The sequence below is a fragment of the Carcharhinus amblyrhynchos genome, chromosome 27 (genome assembly GCF_965287045.1).
Source record: "Carcharhinus amblyrhynchos chromosome 27, sCarAmb.v2.hapA, whole genome shotgun sequence".
NCBI classification, from domain to species: Eukaryota; Metazoa; Chordata; class Chondrichthyes; order Carcharhiniformes; family Carcharhinidae; genus Carcharhinus; species Carcharhinus amblyrhynchos.
In genome coordinates, this window is record NC_137350.1 from 9,940,721 (window position 1) to 9,956,936 (window position 16,216).

Genomic DNA, 16,216 nt, shown 5'->3' on the forward strand with positions numbered 1-16,216 from the left:
TGGACGATGATGAAGATATGAGATTTAGTGATACCTGACAGTTTACCATTTGATCTCTGTTTTGATGGATTTTAAAAGTCGAATTTTCTTTGCAATTTCTGCCAGTTTCCAAAATGTCTTAATTTTTTTAATGGCTCTTTTTGGTTGTCAAATTTATTAAGTTTGGTGAGAATCCAGGGTCTCCGATACAGTTTATGTACTAAAGGAATTTAAATTAACAAGTCCTTATCTCCACTGAAGTTTATAGAAACATACATGAACATGGCCAGCGTAGTTTGTTGGAGTAATCTATAGAGGATCATAAAATCCAACATCCCACTGTCTTCCTTGAACTCAAAATCTTCCTCTGCTTCAGATGCTTAGAGCACCTCAACTATTCCCAATGAAAAGGCTCTACTAACTGTCCAGCTAAAATCCTTTCCCCTAACTCTCTTCCTCGCTGTCACATGGCAATTTGCAAAGAATTCTCTAACCAGAAAATTGGATTTTCCGGCCCTTCCCACCAAGGGAGCTTCCAATCTTGACAAAGGAAACTCCCCCCCCCCCCCACCCCCAACTTCTGCCCTTCAAAATACACCATGATGGGTTCCCCGGGGGCAGGATGGGGTGGGGGGAGGAAGGGGCACACAAAACGCCATAAACATCGGTGGGACTGGAAAATCCTGCTGGTGGCCAATGTTGAGCCAACTGTTCCACTGGAGCTCGGAACGCTGAGGGATGGTGTGATTGCAATAGGATACAGAACAGATCAGCCTTGGATAAGTCACATTTTCTTCCTTCTGCCCAACATGCTGTTGATAAGGTGAACGTGGCAAGAAAGTTTCCCTCTTTCGGCACGGTAGCACAGTGGTCAGCACTGCTGCTTCACAGCTCCAGGGACCTGGGTTCAATTCCCGGCTTGGGTCACTGTCTGTGTGGAGTTTGCACATTCTCCTCGTGTCTGCGTGGGTTTCCTCCGGGTGCTCCGGTTTCCTCCCACAGTCCAGAGATGTGCGGGTTAGGCTGATTGGCCATGCTAAATTGACAGTAGATGCACAGGTTAGAGGAATAGTGGGTAAAATATGGGGGCAGAGCCTGGGTGGGATTGTGGTCAGTGCAGACTCAATGGGCCGAATGGCCTCTTTCTGTACTGCAGGGATTCTTTCTATGATTTCTTGTCGGTAAGTCCAAAAGTAGGGCATACTGTTTTAAAATTAGGGGTCACCCTTCTAGGGTAGAGATGGGAATCTTTTTCTCTGAGGGTTGTGCGACTTTGGAATTCTGCCTCAAGGTTGTGGAAGCCGGATCCTGGAATATTTTTAAGGCAGAGCTAGATAGATTCTTGTTCAGCAAAGAAATCAAAGGCTATTGGGGGGGAGGGGGGTGGGGGGTGGGGCGATGTGGGGGGTGGTGTGGGGAATGTAGAACTTGAAACAAAAACAGATCAGCCAAGCTCTTATCAAGTGCTGGAACAGGCTCAAGGCGCCAAATGACCTATTTCTGTTCCTATTTTGTGTAGGAGGGATTGAGTAATGATATCAGGGCTACCACGAGCATCATTCATGTTGATCCTGTTGGGAAACCCTAGATTAGTTACAGGAGCCAAAAGCTTCTGTCCTTGTTCGCCGCTGGGATTTACCGGTGCCACCGAAAATGATTTGGCCAGGACACCAAATTTTCCGTTCTCGCTCTCACAACGGGACCCACCACGGACGTGACTAGAGAATCCCGCCCAATGTTGAAGCTCGCCAATGGGGGGGGAGGTGGTAATTCTCAAGCCGGTGAAAGATGAGGTAAATTTTCCAGTCCCGCTCACCAGGGGAATCGCCGCAGACAGGATGGAAAGTTTAGCCGACCATTTTGAGGTCTGTTGTCTTCATAGAATCCCTACAGTGCAGAAGGAGGCCATTCGGCCCATCAAGTTTGTACCGACAACCCTGTCCCACCCAGGCCCTATCCCCATATGTTTACTCTGCTAATCCTCCCACCCCCTTGACACTAACGGGCAATTTAGCATGGCCAACCTAACCTCACAGAATCCCTACAGTGCAGAAGGAGGCCATTTGGCCCATTGAGACGGCACCAACCACAATCCCATCTGGGCCCCGACTCCATAACCCCACCTATTTATCCTGCCAGTCCCCCCTCCGACACTAAAGGGCAACTTACTATGACCAATCAACCCAACCCGCACATCTTTGGAGCGTGGGAGGAAACCGGAGCACCCGGAGGAAACCCACACAGACACGGGGAGAATGCGCAAATACCATGCAGACAGTGACCCAAGGCTGGTATTGAATCCGGGCCCCTGGCACTGTGAGGCAGCAGTGCTAACCACTGTGCCACCCTACCTCGGGCAGGAATCTTCAGCCTCAGGACGGGCGCGCCTGGAAAATCCTGCCCATTGTTTCTATAACCAAACACTGCAATAGGGTAGAGAAAAGACCAGACCTTGGATAAATCCTCCTGCCCAACATCAGGCAGAATTTCCCCGCTTAGGTGCCAAAGGCCGGAGTGGCAGCAAGAACGTAAATTCTGACCATTGTGCCAAAAGCAAACTTCATTATTCTTTAATAACCATTTTCATACACTCTGCTTTTTTGCAAAGGAAAATGAGGAGATACCTTTATGCATTTACCATCTGCAGAATTCCACTGAGCCCGCTGATAGAATTAATATATTCTCCTCATAACACTGTTTTGAAAATCTGATCATTATTGAGAATCAGCTGCGGCTCTGTGGGCTGCTTGACTAATATTTGCAAATGCAAGTGATAATTCACTTGTTCGTAGCCATCTCCAGCAGGCACAATTTATTCAAGGATCAGCTTCATCAACGAAGTAGTCAGAATCCAGGACTCTGTCTGCGACTCTCCCCAGGGCGGGTTCCTAAGCCGAGCTGGGACCACGGTGGAGATGCAGCAGAATCTCAGGACGAGAGCAGGCTTAAACTGAGCCAGTTCTCCAGATGACTGAACCAGAAAAGACACTGGCAGAGGTGTGGGAGTGCTCCACTTAATGCGCGATTCTCCTGATGGGACTGCGAGGAATCCTGAGGTGTAATTCTGCAGCAGTTTGCCAGTATCTGCCTCCAGGTGGCTTTTCTCAAAACATGTGCCGAGACAGAGGGCGGGATTTTCCAGCCCCGCTGGCTCACTCCAAGGCTGGAAATTTCTGCCCGAGGTCAACGGACCTTTGCGCAGTCTGCCGAATTTACTGTCCCGCCCGCTACGATACCCGTGGCGGCAGGATGGGAGAATTCCACCCTCTGGGCTGTTCAACTGTGGCAGGCGTATCCGCTGATTCTTCTCTCGTCATGAGACGTTGGCACGTATGATTTAGGAGCAGGAGTAGTCCATTCAGCCCCTCAAACCTTCTCCGCCATTCAATGAGATCATACCTGATCGAATTGTGACCTCAACTCCATGTTCCACTGACCACCCCCACCACCAGACCTCCCCCTCCCCCGCCAATAACCTTTAACTCCCTCATTAACCAAGAAACAATTTACGTCTGCCTTAAAAGTTTTCAATCGTTCTGTCTCCACCCCTCTCTGGGAAAGCGTTCCAAAGACTCACAGTCCACTGAAAGAAAGAATTTCTCCTCATTTCTGTCTTCAGTCACAGGGCGCTTGTTTTTAGATGTTAGCATTCATTTCTAGAGGGCTAGGATACAAGAGCAGGAATGCACTGCTGAGGCTGTATAAGTCTCTCGTCAGACCCCCCCCACTTGGGATACTATGAGCAGTTTTGGGCCTAATACCCAAGGAAGAATGTGCTGGCCTTGGAGGGGATCCAGAAAGAGGTTCAGAAGAATGATCCCAAGAATGAAGGGTTTGTCACGTGAGGGGGGTTTGAGGAGTATGGGTCTGTACTCGATGGAGTTTCGAAGGACAAAGGGGGATCTTATTACAACTTACAGAATACTGAGAGACCTGAGTAGAGTGGACGTGGAGACGATGTTTCCACTAGCGGGAGAGACTAGAACTCGAGGGCGCAACCTCAGAGTGAAGGGACGCTCCTTTAAAACTGAGATGAGAAAGGATTTCTTCAGTGAGAGGGTGGTAAATCTTTGGGACTCATTGCCACAGAGGGCTGTGGCGGCCAGGTCATTGTATCTAAAACGGAGTAGATAGCTTCTTGATTGGTGAGGAGATCAAACATCACTGGGAGAAGGCAGGAGCATTCGGATGAGAATCAAATTTGCCATGATTGAATGGTGGAGCAGACACGATGGGCTGAATGGCCTAATTCTGCTCCTATATCTTATGGTCTTATGGTCTAAATTGTATCCCCAGGTTCTGGTTTCTCATGTAAGGGAAAACATCCAAAGATGTGCGGGTTAGGTGAATTGGCCATGCTAAATTGCCCCTTAGTGTTTTGGGATGCGTAGGTTAGAGGGATTAGCGGGTAAATATGTGGGGATGTGGGGAGAGGGCCTGGGTGGGATTGTGGTCAGTACAGACTTGATGGGCCGAATGGCCTCTTTCTGTACTATAGGGTTTCTGTGATTCTATGTGTGGGTTAGGTTAATTGGCCTTGCTAAATTTCCCCTTAGTGTCCTGGGATATGTAGGTTAGAGGGATTAGAGGGTAAATATGTGGGGATATGGGGATAGGGCCTGGTTGGGATTGTGGTTGGTACAGACTCGATGGGCCGAATGGCCTCTTTCTGCGCTGTAGGGTTTCTATGATTCTATGATCCATTCAGCAGTTAATTGCCAAAGTCTCGCTGCCATTTACACCAGCAGAATCTTATGGTCCCATCAATGGTGTGTACTCCCAAAGCCCCCCCCACCCCCCCACCCACCGCGGGTTTCCCAGCAGTGAGCGGAAACCCTGTTGACAACAGCAGGATGAGTAGCACACCGCCTTACGCCAGTGGGGATTTTCACTTGTTAATAGTGGGATTTCAAAAAGTTCGACCTCACATGGTGCTCTTAAATCTGCCCACATGTTCAGCTGATTACTCAGTGGTCATTCTGGTTTTGTATTTTGTTGCAAAACTGCAATCACCTCCAATGTAGCGTAGTGGAGTTGTGAATCTTTGAGAATTGAACGCTGGAAGCGACATGGAAATCATGTAGAAGCAGGAAATGGTCTCATGGTGTTCTGTAGCAGGCCACAGTAACATTACCACAGAGCGCACGTCAGTCTATCATTGTTACATTGCTGTAAGGTCAATGGTTTCCAATAAGTATTCATTCTTACGCTTCCCACTCTCTCTCTAATAAAACTCCTGACCTATGCAACCAAAGCTTTCACTTGTAATAACTCAGGAAGCTGACTCAAGCTGGTGTTTTTTTTTGTGCGTGACTCAAGGCCTTGCCTGTCAGTCAGCTGTTTGACTACAGTGGGCGTCACAGCTGTGTCTCACTCCCTCCCCGCTCCCGGCCTAAAGACAGTGATTGCAGCAAAGTCCCCGAGGCCAAAGCTGAGGGTGTCCTGTTGTGTAAGGGACAGAGAATTTAATCCCTGAGCCATGCAGAGCACTTAATTGTCAGTATCACTTTATTAAGTAGCAGTGTTGTGAAAACCTGAGACCATGGCCCCGATGGTCATGGGCGTCATAGTGTTTAGTGTGTCCCATAGCACCAGGGACCCAGGTTCAATTCCGGCCTCGGGTGACTGCTTGGGTTTCCTCCGGGTGCTCCACTCCGAAGATGCGTGGATTAGGGAAATTAGCGGGGTAGTATATACAGAGTAACGGGAATGGGGCCAAAGTAAGCTGCTCTGTTGGAGAGTCGGTGCAGACTTGATGGGCCGAATGGCCTCATCCTGCATGGTAGGGAATCTATGATTCTCTAAGGTTTGTGGAGAATGGGTCATTCGAGGGAAGCTCAGAAGCTGAATTTAATGGCAGGATCTTGTTCAATTATTCCTTTCTCTGCTTCCCACCGAGCATTTGGTGGGCTGTTGCCACAAGCAGGAAGATCAGTGGTAGAAGTCGCTTTGGGAACGACTCTTGGCAAATGAATTGCTGGGAAGACTGGAGATGGGGGCCAGGGGCTGAGGAATGGGTGCTGTGTCGGGAGGGCGTGGGAGAAATCACCCAATGTGGCGGGCAAGTGAGAGTAGCAGTGGAGAGGCCAATCCCCCGCCTCCTGTGCCACACACCGCGGCGAGGTTCCGGAGGCAGCAACCCCCACCCGCCTGCTCACCAATTTTAGTGTGGCAGCCAGATTGAAATCTGTTGTTGAAGCCCCCTATCTCTCCAAGGCGAGCCACTTTCTTGGAATGAAATGTACCATCTTAGAATCAGCACTGTGGGTGCCGGGCTCGAGGACACATTATCCATTTTTAACTCCTACGTCAGGCTCCACTCCAACCCCTGAGCCCTCCAACCTGATGTGGAGATGCCGGCGTTGGACTGGGGTAAACACAGTAAGAAGTCTCACACCACCAGGTTAAAGTCCAACAGGTTTATTTGGTAGCAAATGCCACTAGCTTTCGGAGCGCTGCTCCTTCGTCAGGTGAGTGAGAGATCATTACTTTCCCTGGTCAAAAAAGCTTTGACTGGGGGAATTAATGATCTCCTAATGAAGGAGCAGCGCTCCGAAAGCTAGTGGCTTTTCTCTCCAACCTGTCATGGGAGGTTATTGCTGAGGCAAATATTGCAACAAAAATAGCCTTTCCTACTCAAGATAGGTCAACGGCCTTTACTAATATATCAGCAACGAATGAACATCAGGCAGAACACTTCTAAAGCACCAGTTTCCTGACATATATCTAGATAATCTGTAATTAAATATTTCACTTGGCAGCAATCTCTCAGAGGCTAAGGTATGTGACAGTCATGTAGGGTGCCACAGTGGCACAGCGATTAGCACTTGCTGCCCCAGAGAGCCAGGGACACGGGTTCAATTCTCAGCTTGGGTCACTGTCTGCGTGGAGTTTGCATGTTCTCCCCGTGTTTGCGTGGGTTTCTACCCGATGCTCCGGTTTCCTCCCACAGTCTGAACGACGTGCTGGTTAGAGTGCATTGGCCGTGCTAAATCGCTAATTCAAAATTACACAGTACGAAACACACTGACTCAAAGACCTGCCAACCTACTAGCACATTGACCAACTAACTGACCCATTACCTGACTAACTGACCCATTACCTGACTAACTGACCCACTAACTGACCCATTACCTGACTAACTGACCCATTACCTGACTAACTGACCCACTAACTGACCCATTACCTGACTAACTGACCAACTAACTGACCCATTACCTGACTAACTGACCCATTACCTGACTAACTGACCCACTAACTGACCCATTACCTGACTAACTGACCAACTAACTGACCCATTACCTGACTAACTGACCCACTAACTGACCCATTACCTGACTAACTGACCCACTAACTGACCCATTACCTGACTAACTGACCCACTAACTGACCCATTACCTGACTAACTGACCCACTAACTGACCCATTACCTGACTAACTGACCCACTAACTGACCCATTACCTGACTAACTGACCAACTAACTGACCCACTGACCGACCAACTGACCCATTGACCAACCAGTGTCAGGAGGATAAGCAGGGTAAACATGTGGGGCTACGGGATAGGGCCTGGGCGTTGTTGGCGCAGGCTCAATGGGCCGAATGGCCTCCTTCTGCACTGTAGATATTCTGTTCTAATGTAAATGTGGGTTTGCTTCCTTTGCTCACAGTCTTGTCATTTTAAGACCAAACTTTCTGACAAGCCAACGGATTATTTTGCTTGCATCAATTTGACTGTTGGTGGATCTGTTGAAAGCACTGGCAGGAGATGAGTTTGAAAGGATGAGTTTGCAGTTGCTGACTGTCGGTGATAGCTGTAGTCTGGAATAGTGCTAGTTTTCCTAACCCTCTCAGTTCTCACACCTCTTTACACCAGCACTGTGAGGCAGAAGCCAGTTCGCAGATGATTATGGTGCTATCTTGTGTGAGGTGGAACTGGCCATCACCGAACACAAGAAATAAATCCCTGAACAACCAGTTACTAAACCTCTTGAAATGATGCTGAACAGACCAGGAAGTTTGATCCCTGGGTCATCCAGGTTTTGGGCACTGGGGCAGATGCCTGGATATGGAGTGGCGGGTTTGGCTAACAGAAGAACAAGGATGGTGCATGGCTACTTGCGATGGGTCGGGGCTGGTGGCAGGGAAGGGATACCTTTATTATTCATTCTTTCACAAAATGTGGGCGCTGCTGGTGAGGTCAGCGTTCATTACCCATGCCTATTGCCCTCGAACTGAGTGGCTTGCCAGGCCTTTCCGGAGGGTAGTTAAGAGGCAAGTACATTGTAGTGGATCTGGAGTCACATAGTATCATAGAATTCCCTATACAATGCAGACGGAGCCCATTTGGCCTATTAACTGTGCCCTGGTTCTCCAACTTACCCAGCCGCAACCGCCCTCCCATGGCCCCATTCCCTTAACCCCGTACATTTATTCCATTAATCCCTCTAATCAACACATCTTGGGACACTAAGGGGCAATTTAGCATGGCCAATCCACCCAACCTGCTCATCTCCCTAAAAGAGGCCTAACCTGCTCATCTTTGGAGGAATCCAGAGCACCCAGAGGAAACCCACTCTAGGCCTGACCAGGTAAAGATGGCAAATTTCCTTCCCTAAAGTGAAGCAAGAGGGTTTAAACAATAAATGACAGTCTCATATTTGACTAGTTTTCAGTTCAAGATTTTATTAACTGAATTTAACTTTCACTAGCTACCACGCTGGGATTTGAACCTGTGCCCCCGGACCCTTGGATTGCTGGATTATTGGCTTTATCACGATGCCACAGTCTCACTCCTGGCAGTCACTGAACAGCTCACAGCAAGGAGCTGGTGTTAGGAGGAGAAATGGGGATGAAATTGCAAGGGAGGGAAAGCCAAATGTATAAAAATACAGAATTAATTGTTGGACGACAGCTCAAATTTACAAAGCACCTGTTTTTTCCCCAAACGGCTTCAAAGAAGCTTGACAAAGGAAATTTGACATGAGCCACACTTGGAAATATTTGGCTATCTCAGCCCAATTAATCAGAGATATGTTTGAAGATTCGTCTTAAAAGTGGTTGAGGAAGGGAATTTCTCAGCTTGGAGTCTAAGCAGCTGAAGACACAGGCCCGGATTCTCCGATCTCATTCACCTCGCCACCACTGCCAGCGAGAACGGGGAATTTGGCGCTCAGCCATAACTCCATTCACTGCAGCAGGACTGGAGAATCCCAGACACGGGCAATGTCGGAAAACTCCAGTCACAGTCAGCAGTGATAAAAATCTGTGATGTGCAAAAGGCCAAGGAGTTGGAAGAATTTTTGAAGGGTTGTAAGGCTCATAGAATCCTAGAGTGCAGAAGGAGGCCATTCGGCCCATTGAGTCTGCACTGACCACAATCCCACCCAGGCCTTATTCCCATAACACCATGTATTTACCCTCGCTAGTCCCCCTGACACTAAGGGGCAATTTGGTATGGCCAATCCACCTAATCTGCACATCTTTGGATTGTGGGAAGAAACCGGAGCGTCTGGACGAAACCCACGCAGACATGGGGAGAATGTGCAAACTCTACACAGACAGTCACCCAATTGAACCCGGGTCTCTGGCCATGTGAGGCATCAGTGCTAACCACAGTGCTACCATGCTGCCCTTCATTGTTCATTGACATCATTCAATGTGGAGGGACCTGGCTGGATAATTAGTCTAAAAGGTATGGCAGTAAATAAAGAGGGAAACATTTTCTGCAACAATTCAAAATCTTCAATAAAATACATTCTATTGAAGAGCAAACACTCAGTGAGAAAGATCTGGGCTTACTAAAGAGCTTCAGGTTTGTATTATATTGAAAGAGGAGGCTTGTAATGTTGCCAAGAATATTAGTAAGTGCGGATTGGAAGTGTTTCTGAAAGAAGTAGAAAGCCACCAAAAAGCTGATAAAAAGGGAAAAAAATAGAATACTTTGCATACAAATTGGGCTGCAAAGAATACAGTGTAGTCTACACATTCTCACTGTGTCTGCATGGGTTTCATCCGGGTGCTCTGGTTTCCTCCCATAGTAAAAAGTCTGACAACACCAGGTTTAAGTCCAACCAATTTATTTGATAGTACACTCATTAGCTTTCGGGTTAGTCCCTTTGTCAGGTGAAGGGACTAACCCGAAAGCTAATGAGTGTACTATCAAATAAATTGGTTGGACTTAAACCTGGTGTTGTCAGACTTTTTACTATGTTTACCCCAGACCAATGCCGGCATAGCCACATCATTCCTCCCACAGTCCAAAGATGTGCAGGTTAGGTGGATTGGCTATGCTAAATTGCCCCTTAGTGTCAGGAGGACTAGCCTGGAATATCAAAACAGTTTGTAATAATTTTTCTGAGGATGTCAGAAGGAAGAAAGTAGCTAAAGTAAACATTGGTCCCTCAGAGAAGCAGAGACAGGAGAAATGATCATGGGGAATGAGGAAATGGCAAGAGTCATGGAACATTATTTGTAAATTATTTCTGCATATTAGGAGACACCAGAAATAGAGGATAACCTCAGGGCTAATACAATTGAAGAAATTAAGGTATTTAATATCAGCAATAAAAAATAACTGAGGAAACTCAAGTGCCCAAAATTTGACAATTCCCCACAGCCTGATGGCCTACACCCTGGTGTTCTGAAAGAGATAGCTGCAGAGAAAGTGACTGCTCTGGCAATGAATGTTAAATATTCCCTCGATTCTGGAATGATCCCTGCTGATTAGCAGTTAGCAATTGTAATAACGCAGTACAAAAAAGGAGGGAGAGAGAAAACATGGAACAACAGGCCCATTAGCTTGACATCAGTCATTGGAAAAGTGCTGGAATCCATTATTAGGGAAGGCTTACATAGAAAAACATAACATGATTAGAATATCAATGTGGTTTTACAAAAGGAAAATTGTGTTGGCTAATTTATTGGAGTTTCTTGAGGATGTAACTGGAAGGGTAGACAAAGGGGAGGCAGTAGATGTCATATACCTGGATTTCCAAAAGCATTTAATAAGCTGCGACACAAAAGGTTAATACATGAGATAAGACCTCATGGAGTTGGGAGTGATCTATTAATATAGATAGAGGATTAGGTAACAGTTAAAAAGTAGGGTGTCGGCATAAATGCAGCATTTTCAAGTTAGCAAACTGTGACTAATGGAGTTTCACAAGGATCAGTGCTGTGGTCTCATCTATATATTAATGACTTAGATGAAGAGAAGAGAGTATTGAAATTTATTGATGATACAAAGCTAGGTGGGAATGTAAAGTGTGAGGAGGAAACAATGAGGCTGCAAAGAGATATAGACAGGTTAAGTGAGTGGGCAACAGAATGATAGATGGAGTATAATGAGGGCACGTATGGGGTTATTCTCTTTGATTGTAAGAACAGAAAAGTGGAATAATGCTTAGAAGGTGTGAAACTTGTAAATGTTGATGTTCGGAAAGATTTGGGTTTATTTGTTTAAGGAACCACGATGGAGTGTGGGAGGAGTATGAGTCCAGAGGTAGGCTGGTTAAAAGATTCATTTTGGTTCTCCAACACAACAGTCAAGCACCCAACATCATTTAAAGGCCCCCTGAACTTTACCCTTCACCCAACCCCTCATCTCCAGTGTCCCTCCATTCCCCCCTTGGACAAGTCTAAACACCTATTTCCTTCTGATAAATGGCAAGCAATCTGCTTTGAAATGGAAATGTTAAACAGTCAATTTTAAGGTCTCACAGCTATACTGCTTTTGCTTTTGTTTTGATAGAAGTGGCTGTTATGAATGTTTGGCTGAATTCCAAAAGCTATTAATGTCTTGAGCTCACCAGATAGTCTATTGACAGAACTGTTGAGGAGAATAATTGACAGTTTAAAGATGTTATAATAATACAATCTGTTTCGATGTTGTTTCTGGGTAAATGGTTGTTTGTTTACACTACTTAATGGCCACTTGGGGCTTAACTTGTTTGTCCATAAGAGTGCAATTTTGTTTTGTGGTAGAAGAAAAGATTTCTGAATGAGAGGTTTATTGTCACAGAATTTTTTAAACTGTATTTAAACAATTCCCATTACAATTTCATGATTCCTGAGGACTATACATAGTTAATACTGGGTGAATGGCTATCGAGGATACATGGGGTTCATGGAGAGGGCATGGAGTGTGATCTGAGGGTCGATGGAGTATCATTGGGAATGTGAGGGGGAGTGAAGGGGAATGCGGGAGACATGGAAAACCTAACAGGACACGGGGGGAACATGGGGGATATGAGGTAGCATGGAATGGGTATGGAGTTTGTGAGGGTACAGGTGGATTCATGGATATATGGGGGGGCATGGAGGATCTGAGGGGCCTTGGAGGGGCATTGAAGGACGTGGGATTGGTGGAGAAGGGGTTGAAGTTCAGGGGACCATTATATGATGTTGGGAGCTGGGCTGCTGTGACACAGAAGCAAGGCGGTCCTTGCAAACAGCCTACCTTTGCACTCACACTCCTCCCACACTCCATCGCAGCTTGCAAACTGCATCACGAACCCGAACCCGAGGAGAAAAACAAAAATCCTGAGTCAAGTTATTCATAAATCGGAATGAGTTTTGGAAATCGGGAAGGGGCCAACTGACATCTCAGTCATGGAAATTCACCAGATGGACATGTTCAGAACCACTTTCCATCAAGGGAATAGAAACATGGAAAACCTTTGTAGAAAAAGAAATCATTTGACGCTAATTCCCCTCTCTCAGGGCAGGTGCTGGCCTAGTGATATTGTCGCTAGACTATTAATCCAGAAACCCAGCTCATGTTCTGGGAACTGTATTTGAATCCCGTCATGGCAGACGGTGGAATTTGAATTCAGTAAAAAAGATCTGGAATTAAGAATCTACTGATGACCATGAAACCATTGTCAGAAAAAATACATCTGTTTCACTAATGTCCTTTAGGGAAGGAAATCTGCCGTCCTTACCTGGTCTGGCCTACATGTGACTCCAGAGACACATCAACGTGGTTGACTCTCAACTGCCCCCGGGGAACGAGGGAGAGGCAATAAATGTTGGCCCACTAGCGCATGTCGCACAAATGAATAAAAAAAATTAAATGCAAAATTCTTATGCTGTCCAAGGATATGAAGGGAAATGGAGCCAGGGCAGATGGATGGAGGTAGATTGGTCAGGTGAACAGGCGAACAGCCTCGAGGTCCTGTTTGGCCTGATGCTGTTTTTTTCACGATGACGAGATGTGGGTTAGCTGCGAGACTCTTTGCAGCTAACAGACAGCCTGATAAAAGTGGTCGCTAAAATGAAGAAAGGAGGAGGCAGCGGGACTGTGAGCAGCACCCCACCACCAACAAAACAACGCTCAGCAGTATAACTAGCATCTGCCTAGTCTTTAAAGCCACGATGCTCGATTTGACATTTTAATTCTGTCTCCCCATTCCTTCCCCTCTCCCACACACACACACACACACACACACACACACTCACACACTTCCCACCTGACAGATTGCTAACTGCATTATCACAGACTGGCAAGATGTCATGTGGAAAAGATGAGTTTGTCACTGAAGGAATTAGCAACAGCAGAGATAAATCCTTTGAAAATGAAAGTGTGGGGATTAATTTTTTTTCCCCCCCCCCAGCCACTTGAGTAAATGCGAGATTTCCCCCTGGAGTTTCCTCATTAACCGGTGTCTCAGCGATAAGCGGCCAGGGCCTCGGGAGTTTGGTGAATTTACTTTGTGAAGGATTAGACGTGCGTACAGAGCCCCGCGAGCCGTTTTTCACAGGCACTGACTCAGAGCCCAAGCTGAGGGAGGGTGGTTAACCCAGAGAGGCGGGCAGATCATCCTGACAGCTGACATTTCACTGCAGATCAGCCCGAGTGCCATTTATTTGCTGACTTTTGCGCTGTCTCCCGTGTGCGCCCAGCGGATGATGTCGTTTGGAAAATAGAGACATTGCCGAATCCATCCAAAATGACAGGGAGGGTGGTGACGGCCCAGTAACCGCAGAGGAAGGTTTGAAACCATGAGAAAAGGTCCCCTCTGGGATTTCCTCTCAAATCCAGGACTGAACGACGGGATAGATGAAGATGTGGCACCGAAAAGGAGCTGAGACTGGCACAGATGGGATTGAATGGAGGAAACAGGGCAAGAAGTCTCAACGCCAGGTTAAAGTCCAGCAGGTTTATTTGGTCGCAAACGCCACTAGCTTTCGGGGTTTTGCCCCTTCGTCAGGTGAGTGGAGAGTTCTGATCACAAACAGGGTATATAACGGCACACGCTCGGTTTACAGAATACTGATTAGAATACGAGTCTTTACAGCTAATCAAGTCTCAAAGGTGCAGACAGTGTGAGCGGAGAGAGCATTAAGCATAGGTTGAAGAGATGTCTCCAGGCGGGATAGTAAGTGAGATGTTGCAAGTTCAGGCAAGTCGTGGGGGTCACAGATAGTGCAACATGAACCCAAGATCTCAGTTGAGGCTGTCCTCATGTGTGCGGAACTTGGCTGTCAGTTTCTGCTCAGCGACTCTTGCGCTGGCGTGTGTCGTGAAGGCTGCCTTGGCCCGCGCACGTGAGGACGGCCTCAACTGGGATCTGGGGTTCATGTCACACTATCTGTAACCCCCATGACTTGCCTGGGCTTGCAACATCTCACTTACTGTCCTGTCTGGAGACACCTCTTTAACCTATGCTTAATGCTATCTCCGCTCACATTGTCTGCACCTTTAAGACTTGATTAGCTGTAAAGACTCGCATTCTAATCAGTATTCTGTAAACCGTGTGTGACTTTATATGTTCTGTTTGTGATCAGAACTCCCCACTCACCTGATGAAGGGGCAAAGCCCCGAAAGCTAGTGGCTTTTGCTACCAAATAAACCTGTTGGACTTTAACCTGGTGTTGTGAGGCTTCTTACTGTGTTTATCCCAGTCCAGCACCGGCATCTCCACATCATTGAATGGAGAGGCAGGCTTGAAGGTCGTGGTGCCCCCTCCTGCTTCTGTTTCCTGTGTAAAGTTTTCCTTTGAGTGCTCACTTTAAAGGACTGGTGTGAAGTCCCAAACCCTGATTCCTTTCCAGTTACAAATTGGCAATCTCCGGACCGATTATTGAAGAAGGTGTAAAATGGGAGGTGGTAGAGGGAGTTATTTAGGCCTCAGGCTGGGCTTGGAATAGACTAGAAGTGAAAGAAAGGCATCGCAGTTTCAGAGTATCTCATCACATCGTCAGGACAACTGGTTTTCATCAAATCCTGACAGTGCAGAAGAGGCCATTCGGCCCATCGAGTCTGCACCAACTCTCTGACAAAGTATTTTACCCAGGCCCACTTTCCTGTCCTATCCTATCCTCATAGACCCACACATTTTCCATGTCTAATCCATGTAACCAACACATCTTGGGTCATTAAGGTGCAATTTAACATGGCCAATGCACCTAGCATTTTTGGACTGTGGGGAGGAAATTGGACCACCTGGAGGAAACCCACACAGACACGGGGAGAACATGCAAACTCCACATGGACAGTGACCCAAGCAATGAATCGAACCCAGGTCCCTGGCGTTGTAAGGCAGCAGTGCTAAATATGGTGCTGCCCAATGAGTTGGCCACCTCCAACACTAACACCCTGAAGCAGTACTCAGGGAATGCTGCATTGTGGGAATGCTGCACTGTGGGAATGCAGAACAGAGGGAATGCTGCACTGTTGGAATGCAGTACAGAGGGAATGCTGCACTGTGGGAATGCGGTACAGAGGGAATGCTGCACTGTTGCAATGCAGTACAGAGGGAATGCTGCACTGTTGGAATGCGGTACAGAGGGAATGCTGCACTGTGGGAATGCGGTACAGAGGGAATGCTGCACTGTTGCAATGCAGTACAGAGGGAATGCTGCACTGTTGGAATGCGGTACAGAGGGAATGCTGCACTGTGGGAATGCTGTACAGAGGGAATGCTGCACTGTTGCAATGCAGTACAGAGGGAATGCTGCACTGTTGCAATGCAGTACAGAGGGAATGCTGCACTGTTGGAATGCAGTACAGAGGGAATGCTGCACTGTGGGAATGCTGTACAGAGGGAATGCTGCACTGTTGGAATGCAGTACAGAGAGAATGCTGCACTGTTGGAATGCTGCACCGTTGGAATGCAGTACAGAGGGAATGCTGCACTGTGGGAATGCGGTACAGAGGGAATGCTGCACTGTGGGAATGCAGTACAGAGGGAATGCTGCACTGTGGGAATGCAGTACAAAGGGAATGCTGCAC

General features: G+C 47.2%; 1 protein-coding gene across 1 annotated transcript in view; it reads left to right on the plus strand.

Moving 5' to 3' along the window:
* Window positions 1–16,216, plus strand: part of LOC145359337 (formin-like protein 1) — a 250,943-nt gene that overhangs the window by 105,808 nt on the left and 128,919 nt on the right. The gene's annotated exons all lie outside the window — the stretch shown is intronic.